The 18,171-nt window shown below is 34.4% G+C and overlaps 1 pseudogene; it reads right to left on the bottom strand.

Moving 5' to 3' along the window:
* Window positions 1–18,171, bottom strand: part of LOC141540673 (large ribosomal subunit protein eL6-like) — a 112,203-nt pseudogene that overhangs the window by 72,062 nt on the left and 21,970 nt on the right.

The raw sequence follows: 18,171 nt of genomic DNA, 5'->3' as shown, positions 1-18,171 counted from the left end.
CAAGTCAGGGCATTAAGACAGGGCACTATGTGAGTAGGTATAATAAAGGCTTTTAAGACTACACGTGGCTGTTCTTGAGTGCGCTACTGGTTATTAAACTATAGATTCAAGAGATTGTGGCCAGAGATCTTTGAAGGCCTCAGAGGAAGTGAGCCAGGTAGAGTTGACACTGCAAAGGTCAGTGGTCAAAGGTACTCTGTTGGGACTAGGACAGACTGGTAATAGTAACTGCCAGGAGGGCATGTTACAAAAGGGTACAATGGGAGGAAAGAATGGATTTCAACAGATACTATTACAGACTAGTACTGTATTTTTTTTCCTCCAGTACACATCTCTGCAAAATTGGGAGTGGACATTGGGCTATAGATTTAGCACAGAGGTCATGTAGTATAAGTTATAACAGGGCAGAAATGTCTCATCTCTTGTAAGCAGTTATTTCTTGATTCTACTTCAAGTTACCTCCTCTACCCCCTACCACCACTATTCCAGATGCTGAGATATTTAATGCCTTTATTTCCAGAGGCAGCTCATTCCTTTTTTTTTTTTTTTTTTTTTTTTGGACATATCTAAGGATTAGGATGTTTTCTCTTTTATATATGAGAAATTCACAATCCATCTGTATCTGCCTATCCCACAATGTCAAGGAGAAATCTGTGCAAGTATACAATATATTAAAATATAAACTATCAAAACACATTATAGACAATTTACATGATCCCTACATTTAAAATACTTTAAATTTTAGTGGGGGGGGAGAGGGAAATTCAACATACTTATCCTTTTACCAAATGTCAAGCTTAAAGTTTCCAGTCTGTACTTCCTAAGACTGTCATTATGATTCTCCATATCTTCCCCTCCTCCTCTACAGTAAACTCTTACACCTAATTTAACTACCCCACTTTTCTAAAAGAACTCCTTTGTGACAGAGGGAAAGAGATGATATGATATCTATTTCCTATAAACACCTTTTCATACTGCCTATGGAGACTTGGTCTTAGTTTTACTCACTCTTTGGATAACTCAGTGCCTTTTATTTGTGAGGATCTGCTAATACTTTCTATTATGCATTCCTCTTTTCCACTAAGGCTACAGACTCTTGAGATCTTATCTAAATCTAAATTTTTCTATATCAAAACAGAAATTGCTGTTAAAACCAAACTTCCACTTAAGTGCTATATTTTTAATACCTATTTTTGCAAGTGAAGGAAATGTTTGAGATTCCTAAGTCACATAATTATTTTCTGATCTTTATCAAGTAAACTAAGCCAACTCCTTCTAAGATATTTTAAGATATTAGGAATACAGTAGAGAAGTAAGATAGTGGGAGTTAAGCCAGGGTAAGGAATAGTCTCCAAGTGGTGAAGGTCACTATTTCACTTTACCTCTTCCCATATTGGTAAAGAGCATGTTACTTTAGAGAGTGGTGATCAAATACCTACAAAGTATAACCATTAGTCTGATGACAAATAAAAATAATGGGGTTTCTGTATTCCTTTATAGACCCTGTAAAATAAGAGATCATTACCACTCAGAGGTCCTTCATGATATCAAAATTGACCTTCATCCCAGTGCTTAGCACAGTCTAGTTCTAAGTACCTAATAACAGTTGCTTGATTTTATTTGATTTGCCCTGTTTACTTCAAAGAGAGCTTTAATCTCAAACCTTAATGGAAGAAGCACTAGAAGAGTGCCTATTTTGTTCCTTCAAACTATGAAAAAGAAATATATTAAAGTGTGAAAGCTCTAACTGAACAGAGTTTAAGCTTTTTTCATGTTCCTCTTTGAGTCTCACATAGAAATTGATAGGTAACATATTTTTAACAGTTTTCAGAAACCTGGAGGGTATGAGAAACCAAATGTAACTAGGGATTTTATTCTTGGAGACAATATAAATTTCCTTCAGAATTTCATTAGAATTAAGGATGGAAAGTAAAATGCATTAAAGGAAGGCTTTATGAATTTGAAAGCATTCAAAGACATTTGGAGTTCATTGCCAACAATCTCATTTCTCATTGGCTTTTTATATTTCTTCTCCAGTTGAATGACTAATGAGGTTAGTTGAAGCAATGTTAGGCAGCTGCTCCACTTGATTGAATGGGTTGTTTCAAATATACAGAGCACTGTTTCATTTCTGTTGGACAATCCTAACCCAGGGGCCTTAAAAGGAGCTAATATTGTATAAGGCCAATGCTGTTTTTTACCAATGGATTGTAAAGAACTAAAGAAAAAAGAATGAGACAAGTTTTCTCTATCAGAAAAGCTAATACTTTGCCATGTTTGCTAGTCAATCCCACCAATTCAATTCAGCAATTCAACACACCAAACATTTAGATGACCTCTATGCTGGGTGCTAGAAACACACATACACAAAAATTCTTTTACTCCCTTCAAGAAGCTTGCAATTTAGAAAAAAAATATATAAAATAATATCATAGAGATAGAGCTATAAAGCACCTCAGTCCAATCACCTCATTGTAAAGATGATATAAGTGGTCTCTGGGATATGAATTGATTTGACCAATGGCACATAAGTTGCAAGCATCATAGCTAGCAACTGAACTCAGGTCCTCTGACTCCAAAACCAGTGTTCTTTCTATTGTCCACAAAATAGTAAATATAACATTCCAACAAAGTAATACAAAGGAATTTCAAGTTGCACACAATCCCAAAGTTTGGGGCAAAAAGAGTAAGGAGGACAGACAGAGACTTGGGAAAACCTGATGTTGAAGGTAGCTTCTAAGCTATGATTTTAATTAAATAATGGAGTTATAAACTTTGAATTAAGTAAAACAGAGATAAGAAGCAAAAATATCCAGATATGAGGGACCACTTGTGCAAAGTTGAAGAGTCCAAAGCAATGTTCAGAGAAAAGTTAAGTAAGCCAATTTCATTAAAAGGGAAAATGTAAATAGAAGAATAATATGAAATAAGACTGGAAAGAAAGGCAGAAGTGAGTCTGCAGAGGGCTTTAAATGCTAGACTAAGGGTTTTTAAAATTTTATCTAACTAGCAATAGCAACCACTGAAGTTATTTCCTACCTAGTTGTTTATCCTTCATTGTCAAAAAGGAATAGCATCAGGGAGGTGGTGCCATAACATGCAAATGAATTGGAGTTAAGTGAAAAAGGTTTGTGAAAGGTCACCTGCCTCACTTTCCCCTCCAGAGCCATCTGGGTCCATTGACAAGATACAAATCAAGATACCTGGAGATGGCCAATTTGGCAGTTCTATAGAGAATGGACTAGATAGGAAAGAGGTCAGAGGCAGGAAGACAATATTAAAAAGTTCTTGAAATAATTAAGAAAAGAGGTGATGAAGGCTTGACTTTGATAGATATTAGATACATGATATGAAAGACATCAAATATAAAATATATCATTTGATGTTTGGAGATGACAGCTGCTTGTTTTGAGTGGTTTCTAGAACTATTTGCAGATTTGAGAAACAAGTTCATTTTCATTTTTCATGTAGTTTTTACCTGAAGAAAAACTTTTTGAAGGCTCACTTTGTTAAATGTTAGGCAAATACTATTAAATAAAATTTTTACATAAACTTCAAATGAAAATGTTCATGATAGAGTTCAACACAAGATATTGATGGTTTTTTTAATGTTATATTGTATTTTCATTCCCTGTTAGAGTTGAAAGCTGATATTTCACCAAAAAAGATCGAATATTTTGATATTTTATTTTCTTCTCTTCCATTTTCAAGGAAAGATACATAAGCAGAATTTCATTTTATCCCTTTCTCTTGTGTTCGGATATAATTTCTTCCCCCCCGCCCCTTAGTCTATAGCTTTGTTGTTATTGTTGTTCACTGATTTTTTAGCCGTGGTCAACACTTTATACCTCCATTTAGGTTTTCTCAGCAAAGATACTAAAATGCTTTGGCATTTTCTTTACCAAATCATTTTACAGATGAGGAAACTGAGGCAAAAGGGATTAAAAGACTTGTACAAGGCCAGATAGATAGTACATCTCTGAGGCCAGATTTTGAAAGAGGTCTTTCTTGATTCTACCCCCAGTGTTCCATCCAGTGTACCACTCTGCTGTCCAAGTCTATGGTCATACAATGCCAACAAAACCATTTCCAAAGAGAAGAAATCAGCTGTTTATTTTGTCTGCACTTTAGTTGAATCAACTAGCTGGTTTGTTATGAGATAAACATTTCCTAAATTTATATTGGGCATAGACAGCCCTTGGGAAAAAAAAAAAACCCAGTCAATTCAGTGATAAAGCCAGTTATTACATAGTATGTAGGTAAAAGGAACTTGACCATTCTTCCCACTTTGCAGCACATTGGGATAATTAAAGTATGTAATAAGTTGTTAATTTGTTGATGATGCAGTGAAATGAACATTGGACCTGAAATCAAGAAGAACTGAATTTAAATCTGGGCTTAGATATTTACTAGTTATATTTTGGGCAAGTCATTTAACTTTTATTTGCCTCCATTTTCTTATCTATAATATAGAGATAATAAAAGCACCTACTTCCTTTGGCTGATCTGAGAATAAAATGAAATAATATTTTATAAAGCATTTTGTAAATCATAAAGCACTATATGAATTCTAATTATATCATTTTTATATCATACTGCATGACTTTTTTTTTATAGAACATTAAATTGTAGAGGAGTCCTTATATATCTTTTAGTGATAAGAAAATTATGATCAAGAAAGATAGAATTATGTGTTTACATGTTATTATGACTAACAATAATGGTTGCTAATTCAAGGGTAGCTTGTTAAATTCTACTATGGTTTACAAGTAAAAAACTGTTTCAGTATACCCTGGAATATCATGTACATTTTATTCCAAATTTCCTGAGTGGAGAACACAAGCTAAGATTGAGAAAAATGGCCTAAAGTATACTTAGATCCTATGACTCAAGAGAATCTTACTTAAGGATTATATGTTTTGATCAATAATATACTATTAGGCTTTCCTCTGAAGTTTCTGTCTCCTTTTCCTTTACCAATGGAAGACAGTTTCCTAATATATATATAGATCTTGGCATAGGACATCCTTTATTTCACTCCATAAAAATTCATAAAATGAGAAAGACTCAAAGGGGTCATTAAACAGTATAGAAAGTATGGAAAGTATTCATAAATAACTCAACAAATGCATTTCTCCCTTTCAAGTGAGTTCTACTTTCTTTCAAGTTCTTAAAGTCCTTCAAACTAAGAAGTGATAAAAGCAAGGCTTAATTTAAATCTCATTTCTCCTTCAACTTCTTTCTTTCTAGTACTCTCCCCATTTCTTGTCTTATTTATTTTTTTCTTTTCCCATACCACTTATTTTCCTTTTGCCCTTTTGTCCTCTCTCCTTTTTTTGGAATAAAAAAAATTTGTCATTATATCACCTAATCTTGGGGATATCTGGACTAAATAGTAACACTGAGAAGTATATAATTTTTTTAACATAAGTGCACAATATGATGATTTGCTTGTGGCAAGTCTGATCAGTATCATTTTAGGACAGAATGTGAAAATGAAGATACTGAACTGAAATTCTAAGATGTTTGTTATGGAATCAACTTTCTATTCATACTGTATGCCTATATATAGTATGAATAGAAGAACTCTGAAAGAAATTAACACTTAGCTGCCAATTTGTATCCTATGAGACATCAAACAGGCCTAAAAAAATAATAAAACAGCAGGAATGAAAGAGAAAGTCTCAACCCAGTGAGGGGATGGGGTATCAATGAAGAGCATCTCCATGAAGGAAAGCCCATGGAAAGGTCCTTTCCTCCAAGAGAATGTTGCATCTTCCTGGGCATCCTTCATATGCTCTTTATCTCAGGACATATCTAGAGAACCATATAAAGAGATCAAAAACTCAAGGGTGGAGTAGACTGATCACCTTAAAAGTACAGGTAATTTTTTTTTCATTCTGTTTCCAATAAAAGTAAGAGCTTCAGAAGGAAAATAAAAGATCTGAGAAGTGAATAGCTTTTGTGTGTGTGTGTGTGTGTTTTTTAATGAAGGATATGATAAGGATTTATGAACAATAACAAGATACAAATGAATGATTAGCTCTAGGCCTGGCTATAATATTGCTAATTAGAGCTAATAATAAATTTGTCTGAAGATCAAGAAAACTTTAAATTTAAAATGGATGAAGATAAAAATTTTCATATTCATATGAAAAGTCCAACTACAATATAAAATAATAGGTAAAAATATAAGAAACATGTTGGTAGAGAGGACAAATTGTAATAAGATACATCATACAAATAGAGACAGTAATAAAGCTAGGGCCTGAAATACTTATGCAAAAATAGGCAATAAATGAGCATCAGAACAGGGGAAATTGAGATTTTAGTTTAAGAAGATAAATTTAACCTCATTGTTTATGAGAGTAGGTGGAATCTGATTTGTGATGAGAATGTGACTAAAGCAGGCTTTCTTCAAAAGAAAAGGAGAAGTAATTGTGATAGCTTTGAGTAGTTTAATTAGATTGAATGATTTGGGGCACAAGATAATACGTACTATGAGGGATTGTTTCTTTCTTTATTACTTCCCTTATGAACTGGCACTTTTAAGAATAAGGAAAAACAGGGGGAAAGTGCTGATGAGGTAGGATTTTATACTTACCTAGAAAGATTTGGTAGTAATTTTTGAGCTGTTTTTAGTGAACTTTGAAAAACTGTTGAGAAAGAAAAGATGCTGCAGGATGGGATATAGGAAAATGTCCCAATTAATTAAAAAAAAAAGTTAATGGAATGAAGGAGTTTTTTTTACAAAATTCAACATCCAATCCTTATTCAAAAAATTAGAAAACATAGGTATGAGAGATTTTTCCTTAAAATGATAAGAAACTTCTACCTAAAACTATCAGCAAGAATTATTTGTAATGGGAATAAACTAGAAGTCATTCCAGTAAGATAAGGAATGAAACAAGAATGCATATTATTACCAATATCATTCAATATTGTATTAGTAATTCTAACAATAGCAATAAAAGAAGAAAAAGAAATCAAAGAAATCAGAACAGGCAATGAGGTAATACAACTATCTCTTTTTACAAACAATATTATATATATATATATATTTAGAGAATACTAGAAATTCAACTAAAAAGCTAGTTGAATGAGAATTTTAGCAATATAGCAGAATACAAAATATATCCATGTAAATGCAAGAAGAGATAATGAGATACTTCATTTAAAATAACCATAGACACAGGCATAAAATGCCTGGAAGTATACCTGCCAAGACATATTGAGAAAGTACATGAACATATTTATATAACACTTTTTATTTAAGTAAATTCAGATGTAAATAACTGGAGAAATATTTAAGTATCCATGGGTGGGCAGAGGTAATATAAGAAAAATTACATTTCTACTTAATCTAGCTTTTCAATGTCAGCTAATTAAATTACAAAGTGTGAATATTATTGCAAAAGAAGGCTTAAAAGCAAAAAAAGACAAGATATCAACAAATAAAAAATACTAAAAATAAACGAAGGAGGCTTAGCAGTAGCAGATCATTGATCATAAGGCAATAATTGTCAAAACTGTTACTGGATTAAAAATTGAAAGGTAGATGAGTGGAACTGAGTAGACATACATAGTAATAAGTGATTATATAAACCTTGTATTTGCAAAATGTAAATATCTAAGCTTTGGGAATAAGAACTTAATATTTGGTAAAAAAAATAAAATAAAATAAAAAAATAAAAGTTGGGAAAACTAGAAAGCAGTCTAGCAGGAATTGAGTAGAGACCAATATTTTATACCACTGACCAAAAAGAATGAATGCATTACTTAGATACAAAGTGAAATTTCATAAGTTAATTAGCAGAACATGGAAAATATTACCTCTCAGTTTTCTTTATGGTAGCAAAGAAATGGAATTTGAGGGAATCCCCATAAATTGAGAAATGGTTAAATATGTTATGGTAAATATTGGTGTTGGAATACTATTGTGTTGTAAGAAATGATGAGTAGGTTAATTTTAGGAAAAAAACAAAACAAAACATGAGACTTGCATGAAATAATGAAAAATGAAATGAGTAGAATTAGGAGAATATTATATACCATAACAGAACTATTGTTCAAAGGATAACTATAAATTTCTAAATTATTCTGAGTATTATAAATATTCAAATCAACTGCAAAGGACCTGTGAAGGAAAATGCTATCCACCTCCTGATAGAAAGTTGATAAATAGAAGCATGCATAGTATATATCACAGTATAACAAATAATGGCCTTCTCTATAATGGGGTAGGGAGTGAGAAAGAGAGTTTGATATTTAAACATGACAGCTCGCTTCAAGATTGTGAAAACCTGTCAAATGAAAGAAGAACCCAGAAGAAAAAAAATATAGGAAGAATATGTGGAAGTTTCAGAGAGGCAAATTTTATCACATTTTAAGAGAAAATTTCTTAACTAGAACTATTCCTAGGTTTCTTCAAGGATAAGGGGGATCAGGCATAAGTTAGATGATGGCTAGTCTGGAATGCTATAGAGGGAAATCTTGTTCTGATATGGAATAAATTAGATGATTTTTGATCTCTCTTCCAAGTCTGTCATTCTGTGATGGTTCCATCAAAGTTATACCAAGCAGTCTTCTGACACTATAAGTATCCAGGGTTCACCAAGCCTATCGTGATCTCCCCCCACAAAAACATTTCTTGGGGAATTATTTCCTTGCTTAAATTCCCTGGCTCTGTGTAAAACTTAACAACTTCTTTAATACAGTAGTACATTAACTGACTTCCTGTCCTTCACTGGTGGTTCATTTTGTCAACTGCCACTAAGGGAAAGGTCTTGTTCTAAGGAAGTCCCTATCTCAACCAAGAAATGTCAGGCTGTCAATCAATGAGTATCTAGGTTCATAGGTTTTAGAGCTCAAATAGACTTTAGAAATCAAATAAATGAGCCCCCTCATTTTATCAACAAGGAAATGATGACCTGGAGGGTAAAATAATTTATCCAGTCATTCAGCTGGGTAGTTGCAGTAGTAAGACTAGAATCTAGGTCTCCTGGTCTCATTCATTTCTACTATATATCTCAATACATTATTAATATCAATGAGAGAAAGGGGGAAAGCTTTTTAATTTTATATTTAAACAAAAGAAAGTGATAGATGAGTTTAGGTGTGCTGAAGTGATGTAATATTTTTTTTTTAAACAAACACAAATGTATGCATTGAAATGAAAAATGTCCATATCAAGATTATCCCATTGGGATGCTTATCAAATTTAACCAACAAATGTTCAACAATTTCTCTCTAATTCTTTGCCTCTGTACAAACTATCCCTGTGCTTAAGATGAACTGAATTCCCTCCTTAATTCTGCCTCTAAGAATCCTTATATTTTTAAAGGGTCTTAAAAGAGTTAATTTCTTGGTTAAGCCTTTTGCTATTTTTCAGTTTTAAAAATGTGTACTGTACAAATTACTTTGTTTGTTTTTATACATTATTTATTTTCCCTTCCTCAGCCCACATCTACTCACTGACCTGGTAGATTGGAGGCTTCCCAAGGGCAGGGACTGTTTTATTCCCCTCACCATTACTACACTCAGCATTTAATATAGTACCCTGTTCACAGTAGATATTTAACAAAATATTTTTAAGAGTTAACCTGGTCAGCTACCTACCATGCATAAGATATTATAAGTGCTGTGGGGGGAGGCAAAGAAATACAGAACAGCATTTTTACCATCAAGAAATATAGAAATGAAGGGTGTCTCAAAAGTTTTAAGGGGTTTTTAAAGAGTCTTATTAAAGACTTTTAGGACATTATGTATATTTCAGAATCAGGATTTCAGGCCATGACTTTGAGGTCAACTCTATCTCCTAAGTAATACTGCCTCTCTTTTGATTTTACAGGTACCTTATCTGGATACATGTTTTTTCCCCAACCCAACCTCACCACTGCTACTGCCTTACCTCTAAGATTATTGTCTACTTACACTGAATATTTTGTAACTTCATAGTCATTTGTATGCTGTCTCCCTCATTAGAAAACTAGCTTCTTAGGTGTAGTAGATACATTTTTGGATTTTCTATCCTAAACAGTTAGCACAGTATCTAGAAATTATAATAAGCAATTAATGAAATTTTGTTGACTACTAACTACTGTTGCTGGTGCTGATATTATGAGCAGGTAAATCACATGATTTGACACTAAGCCTTAGGTTGAAGGCAGCATGTGGTGGTAAAAGAATTAGGAAGGAAGAGATGAGATATCTAATCTGGTTATATCCCCAACTAGCTCTGTGACCTTAATAAAGCCACTTGGGTTTTCTAGGCAGGCCTTATCAATAAAATGGTATATTTGGACTTCATAATCTCTAAAGTCCCTTCCAGCTGTACAATTTTCTGTTCAATCAATCTGGCTCAGTGGTACATCAAATAGATAGGAGGGATAAAAAGCAACAGAAGGTGGGGAGATCAGTTTAGGTTATTGAAATGTGTCAGGAAAAAGACAAAGGTGTAACATGCCCTCCTGGCAGTTACAATTACTAGTCTGTCCTAGGCCCAACAGAGTACCTTTGACCACTGACCTTTGCAGTGTCAACTCTACCCGGCTCGCCTCCTCTGAGGCCTTCAAAGGTCTCTGGCCCACGATCTCTTGAATCTATAGTTTAATAACTGGTAGCGCACTCAAGAACAGCCACGTGTAATCTTAAAAGCCTTTATTATACCTACTCACATAATGCCCTGACTTGTCAGCTCCCTAGTGAACACCTGGTCAGAAGACACACGTGTTTGCTACCAAACTCCTTACCTCTCTGGGCTATCCATCAGCTTGGCTTGGCTACCCCAGGCTAGGGAGCCAGGTTAAAGAGAGCGACTGGCTGCAAGCAGTGGGCTTATAAAGCCGTCACCCATTATGAAGCTATCTCAATATAGACAGGATCCCACCCACAGGACAGTCCTATATCCACAGAGATTACTTCTGGGCCACTCAAACTCTCCTGTTGCGCTGTGGCCGCCCATTTAAAGAACCCTTACAATTCCCTTCTCTTGTTTTGCGGGAACCACACATCTCATCAAGCTAAACTTTTAGCACCAGCTATAATTCACTTGACCCATGAGATGACAGTGTTATGCCCAATGAGGTACAAAGCAGCAGATCAGTAAACAGAAGTATGACAGTGGCCCAAGTGTTCAACCCAATCATTAAATTCATACTCGAGATAATAAGCCAAAGAGGTTGGATGCCAATGAGGTAGGATGTCAACACTGAGGTGGGAAGTCAACCAGGTAAAACATCACAATTCTAGTTAACAATTAAATATCAGTGAGATAGGTTGTCACAATTCTAGTTACATTTATCACAATTCTAGACCAATTCTAGTTTCTCACAATTCTCCATTGCACTTTTCATAATTCTAGAGCAATTCTAGCTTATCACAATTCTCTATTGCACTTTTCACAATCCTAGAACAATTCTAGTTTCACAGGTGCACATAAGCAAAGTCATGTCCAGTAACATTGTCTCAGTAACAATGGCAGGTGGGTGTGTTGATTTTTCACCCACTAATTTAAAAGCATAGTCCTTCAATAGAAAGCACAGGGCAAAGCCTCTCTCCAGGCCACCATATGGCAAGTAGCCACAGGAGGAGCAAGCAGGCCCACTGTCCATTCATAGTCTTTATATTGCATATCACCCAAAACAGTCCATTTCAGCTGCAACACTGGAACTGTCTGCTGTCTCTGGTGTCACAGTCAGGAGGGACATTGCTGCCATCAGTGTCTGGAGGGCTGCTGACATCTGGCTGGTCCCTCTGGGCTGTTGTCTGGTCCTTCTCTTGGATCCGCAGTTCACAAATGTCTCTGGTGAGGATCAACTCCTTGCTGCTGGATCTGTACCTAGGAAGGAATGTACCTGGGACCCCAAACCCTGGCCCAGCTTGGGCCTTTCCACATCACAGTGGAAGGAAAGTTCTTGTCAAAAAGATGAACAAAAGGAAACAAAAGTCAGTCTGTCATTTAGCTACACTTTCTGTGTATGCCTGAAGTGCATTGCTAAGGTAAAATGCAAAGAATTTAAAAATGTAAAACTAAAATAATTTAAAAGTGTAAAACCAAAATAGATTAAAAATGTAAAACCAAAATAACTTAAAAATATAAAATCAAAATAACTTAGTAATGTAAAATCAAAATAACTTAAAACTGTAAAATCAAAAGTGTTTAAAAATGTAAAATCAAAATTTAAAAATTGCAAGCAATCATAAAAATTTATATTAGCATGATGAGACTTCATGTTATAGGAAGGTATATTAAGTATGGATTTATATAATAAAACTTGATTTTACAGCCTAGAATAATTTATAGGTTCTGTGCCTTACTTTTTCCCCCACAATATCCATGTCTGGAGGAGAGAATTTTGAGTTGGGCAACTAAATTAGCATTTGCATTATTTTTATTCCTATAATAATGCATTTCATAATTGTTTTATTATTTTTATAAAAGCATAGTACTGATGTGATTTACAACATATTATAGTGCATAAATAAAGAGAGATATTCTTGAAATCAGGAAGTTCTGAGTTCAAATCCAATGAACACCAAACTCCTTACCTCTCTGGGCTATCCATCAGCTTGGCTTGGCTACCCCAGGCTAGAGAGCCAGGTTAAAGAGAGCGACTGGCTGCAAGCACTGGGCTTATAAAGGGCCTATGAGGTCACACACACAGCCAACCAGTGAGAGAGCCGTCACCCATTAGGAAGCTCTCTCTGGGTTTTTTTTTTTTTTTTTTTGAGGCTGGGGTTAAGTGACTTGCCCAAGGTCACACAGTAGGAAGTGTTAAGTATCTGAGATCAGATTTGAATTCAGGTCCTCCTGAGTTCAAGGCTGGTACTCTATCCACTGCACCACCTAGCTGCCCCTACAAAGCTATTTCAATATGGCCAGGATTCCACCCACAGGGCAGTCTTATCTCCACAGAGATTACTTCTGGGCCACTCAAATCTCCTGTTGTGCTGTGGCTGCCCATTTAAAGGACCCTTACACAAAGGGAGGTTAAATAAGATAGAAAAAGAGAATATGAGCAAGATGTGTAAGAGCCTATGACATTAAGTCATTGTCACTTTGAAATTTGATTTAATTTTGGAGGACAGTTACAAATTAATCAGAGTCTTGGAAAATAAGCTTATGACCAAGTTAGATATTACATTTTCAAGATGACATAAGGTACAACTATAAATCATTGTTAATAATTTTCTTATATTGGTTAAAAACACTTTGTGAAAGCAATTCCCAAAATTTGGGGAGATAAAGGGAGTGTACTTAGAATAAGTATAAATCTTCCTAAATCACTAGGATAAAAAATAGTACTCATGTGAATGAATCAATTTGGGTTGTATTTACTAAAATATACTGCCACATCATTCCTCATACATAGCAAAATGAGGTAAGCAAGAATTGCCATGAAATTTTTGCCTAAGAGAAAGATGATATCTTATATGTAGAGAAAGATATTAGAGATAGTCAAAGAGAAAAATATTTTAAATTTTAGAGAAAGTTTTCCATGAAATATCTGTTGATTTAAAATCCAAAGATCCTAGAAATTATTTTCTCTCTCTCCTTTATTTAACATATGATAAATTATTATGCTGATAAAGCTTAAGTGACTTGGCAAGGTGCCACAGAACTCTAGCCAGTGAATGTCAAACTTTGAGACTAGATTGCAGGTCTCCTGAGCCACAAACCAATCGAATATAATGTATCTATATTTAAGAACTACTATAATTGCACTCAACCTCTAGTCTCTCCCCACTCCAATCCAGCTAACATGCTATTGTCAAACTTACTTTTGCTGTTGTTCAGTTATTGCAGTCCTGTCTGACTTCGTGACCTCATTTTGAGTATTCTTGGCAAAAATACTGTAGTCTTTTCCTTCTCAAGCTCATTTTACAAAAGGACAAACTGAGCCAAAGAGTGTTAACTTTCTTGTCCATGGTCACACAGCTAGTAAATATATGAGGCCAGCTTTGAACTCAGGAAGGAGAGTTTTTCTGATTGCAAACTCAGAGCCTGGGGGGGGAGGGAGGAGGTGCTATCCACATCAAGCTGCCCAAAATTGCTTAATTTATTCAATCAACTCCAGTGGCTCCTCTAACTTTTAGGATTAAAGTATCTTCTCTCCCTCAGTTAACCAACTTAACTTTTCCTGTGCTCCTGATTTCTCATCATTTTTGTTGTGCTTGCTTCACCCAAGATATTGCTTTCTAGATTGACATGTTCTGGTTCTACATTGCTCCCTTGCCTGACAGTTTGTCGTTCGTGTTCATAAGGCTGAACTGCCATGAACGTAATCTATCCTAAGGGATATCTTATGTTCCTTCCCTGACACTTTTAGACTGCTGATTAGAGAGCTAGAACACAAGACCAAGAAGGTCTGAGTTCAAATCCTGCCTCAGATACTTATTAGCTGTGTAACATTAGGCAGGTACTTTAATCTCTATTTGCTTCACTTTCCTCATTTATAAAACTGGGATAACAATATCATCAACTTTCCAGATCTGTTGTAAGAATAAAACGAGAATAGTTTTGAAGTGCTTTGCGGATGTTAATATAGATAGAGATAGGTAGAGAAAAGATATCTTCCATCTATAAATCAAATATAAACTAATCAAAGACGGCATTCTAAGTTGGGGAGAGGTAAAAGAAAAAGAAAGTGGCATTTGAGCTGATTTCAGAAAGAAACCCAAGATTTCAAGAGATGAAAGCATTTGATGCATAAGGAACAACTAGAGTAAAGATACAGAGATGAAGAATGTCTTAGACTCTCCAAGGGCTGCCCAAGGTATGGAAAAGTTTAAAGACTTTATTTTCCATTTCTTTATTTTCAAGGAGCTAGGTGGCGCAGGACAACTAGATGGCAAAGTGCATAGAGCACCAGGCTTAGAATCAGTTCAAATCTACCCTCAGACACTCAATAGCTGTGTTAATAGCTATTTAATAGCTAGTTAAGTCACTTAACTTTGTTCAATTCAGTTCCTTGTCTAAAATGAATTAGAGAAGAAAATAGCAAACTACTCTTTAGCAAGGAAATCCCAAATGTAGTCACAAAGAATCAGACACTGATAAAAAATGACTGAACTAAAAATTTTCTGTCATAGAGCTAATATATGTCTATCATTGTATTTGAACTCAGAACTTCCTGATTTCAAGAATATCTCTCTTTATTTATGCACTATAATATGTTGTAAATCACATCAGTACTATGCTTATATAAAAATAATAAAACAATTATGAAATGCATTATTATAGGAATAAAAATAACACAAATGCTAATTTAGTGGCCCAACTCAAGATTCTCTCCTCCAGACATGGATATTGTAGGGGAAAAAGCAAGGTACAGAACCTATAATTCATTCTAGGCTGTAAAATCAAGTTTTATTATATAAATCCATACTTAATATACCTTCCTATAACATGAAGTCTCATCATGCTAATATAAATTTTTGCCATAAAAAGTTATGAAAGGAAGTTCCTCTGTGAGCAGGAGAGCTGGAAGTTCAACATAAATCTGATGAGCTTCTGCAACTCTGAATTGCCTGAGTTTATTGCTGCACTACTTGAAATCATCCTTATAATTCTGCTCTCATTCCTCAAGATCCCCAAAGAGCTGTCAGGTGCATCCTCAGAAGCATCATTGCTTTGTTTTCATCAGCCTACACGTTCCCTGGCATTTCCCCATTGCCTGTCAAAATAATTAATGTCTGCAATGGACAGATCAGGTACAATACATTTTAATATAGGCTAGTATAAGAAACCTGGTCAAAAGAGCATTCCATTGAAATGAGCTTGGAGTCTCTGACCTTTCATTTCTCTCCAGAAACATTTCTGTTCTGCTCTGAGCCTCCTGGACACAGCTGTCATCTCAGTGCTCTTAATGACAGTTTATCTCCAAGGGGCTAACTTTGCCAAAGTGGTTGGAGAAGTTCGGTTGGTAAATGATCAGTTCAGAGAGCTGAACTGCCAAAGGTGTTAAACAAAAACAAATCCAGGCTGTTGAATAAGGCTGAAAGGTTACAGGCACATAATGGACATGTCTCTCAGATCACATATGTAACTCCTGTTTATCAATAAACACGTGTTAGCACATTGTGTATCTCATTGCCAAGTGCATTTAGGATATTGACCATCTCACTGGGTGGCCTTTCAAGCTTTAAGTCCATGGCCCTCAAGCAAGCCTGATTCCTTCATCATTACTAAAAAAAAAAAAAAAAAAAAAAAAAGTGGAACTTTATGGTTCTACTCCTCCTCCTCCTTCTCTTCCTCCTTCTCCTCCTCATCCTCCTTTTCTTATTTCCTGCTCCACTCCCTCAATAATTCTGAGTGCATTTACCAATAAATAACCCTCCATAAACTATCCAGGGTGCTTCTCAGAATGCAGTCTTCGTTTCCATACTGGATTTCAGAGTCCTCTATTGTTTTGTACTAAATCATTCTTCCTCATTACCTAAATCAACATGGAGTAGACAGACCTATGAAATGTGTGTGGGGGGAAATGCATTATTCCAGTAAGTAGATGATGGGAATATTGATGATCCATTCATCATATTTCAGAGGAAAGAACTTAAAAGTTTTCTTACCAACATACTCAGAATTGTGCTTTTTAAACTACTTAATTAATATAAATAGAAAATGCTTAGTCTAAATATTGAAAAATGTTCTCAACTACCACTTGCACTAGAAAACTTATATCATAAAAGCTTTCTAATCTCTTTATATATAGAAACTTTTCTTTTCCACCTCTCCATAATGAGAAAAGTTTAAAAAAAAAAAACTTCATTTATCAAAAATGTAAGTCCTCAGAATATACCCCAAGGAGAACATATATATACACCATAGTATTCACAGAAGCTCTTTTAGGAATAGTAAAGAATTGAAAACAAAATGGATATCATTCAAGTTCAACAAATTATGGCAAATGAATATAATAGGATATGACATAAAATGATAAAATAAGAAAAATGCAGAGATACATGGGAAGTCTTGTATTTATTGACAAAGTGAAATAAGGAGAAATAGGAAAACAATATATACAGTGAGCAGAGTATATAAATAGAAAGATGAATAAAATAAAATCAAACATGGTTATTATAATGATCATCTTTAGCCCTTGAGAAGAGATGAAGATGATAACCATCTCTAGCATGGGAGGAGCAAGAGGGAGGAAAGAAAAAAAAAGAAATATATAGGATAACTTTATTATATATTTAAAAGGAATAGCAAGTTGTACATAACAGATTTGTTGTTTCATATGTGATCATATTTTTTGTTGTACCATGTTATAGAAAGGATTGTTTTATTCCAAATACTACAAATATTTTTAAATAGAGAGATACAAAATAATGGGTTTATAACATTGTATAAGTGGTCATATATAGACACTGTACCACTGATTAGAGGATATATCTAGAAATAGATAGGAAGTGCGAGGTGAGAGGGAAATGTCCATGCTAAATAGCAAAAGAAAAAAAAATAGAATCTGCATCTATGATTTAACTAATATAGGAGGCTCTCTGGTAAATACATTCCCTTTCACTAAAGCAAAAGACATGAAAATATTTTAAAAACAATTTATTTAGTATCTAAATTGCACAGAATAAAAACTGCTATTTATGTGGTCTTTGGATTACTGTGTATGCATGTACATTCACACAAACACACACATATATATGTAAATTTGATCATGTGTATATGTATTTTTATATATGTGTGTGTGAAATTTTATCCTCATAGAACTTTCATGAAGTAGACAGGGTGTATTTTATTGTACCCATTTTGAAATCAGAAAACTGAGATTCTGAGATATTACATAACTTAAAAAGCTAACTAGCTCATTGATTAGAATCCATATCTTCTGATCCCTAAGACTAAGGATCCTTTGGCTGTACTACAACTTTATCTCTGATAAGAGAGGAAGGAGGTATTATCTAAAGGAGTAATTCTTATAGAATTTTTTAGTAGAAAAAAAGAAGCAATTGTAGCATAATTGGCCTCAGAATAAATAAGATATGAGTTCAAATACTACATCTGACACAGAACTATTTGACCTTGGAAAAGCTATTTAACATCTCAATGCTCCAAACAAATTGGACTAAAGATTAAACACTAAAATTGCAGAGTAAATGCTTATCTGCAATTAAATTTCCTTTACCAGTGGAACTATCAGGGCCATTAGAAAA

This window comes from Sminthopsis crassicaudata, chromosome 4 (assembly GCF_048593235.1).
Source record: "Sminthopsis crassicaudata isolate SCR6 chromosome 4, ASM4859323v1, whole genome shotgun sequence".
Taxonomy (NCBI): Eukaryota; Metazoa; Chordata; class Mammalia; order Dasyuromorphia; family Dasyuridae; genus Sminthopsis; species Sminthopsis crassicaudata.
Note: the sequence above shows the minus strand (reverse complement) of the source record. Positions and strands in the feature narration are given on the sequence as shown.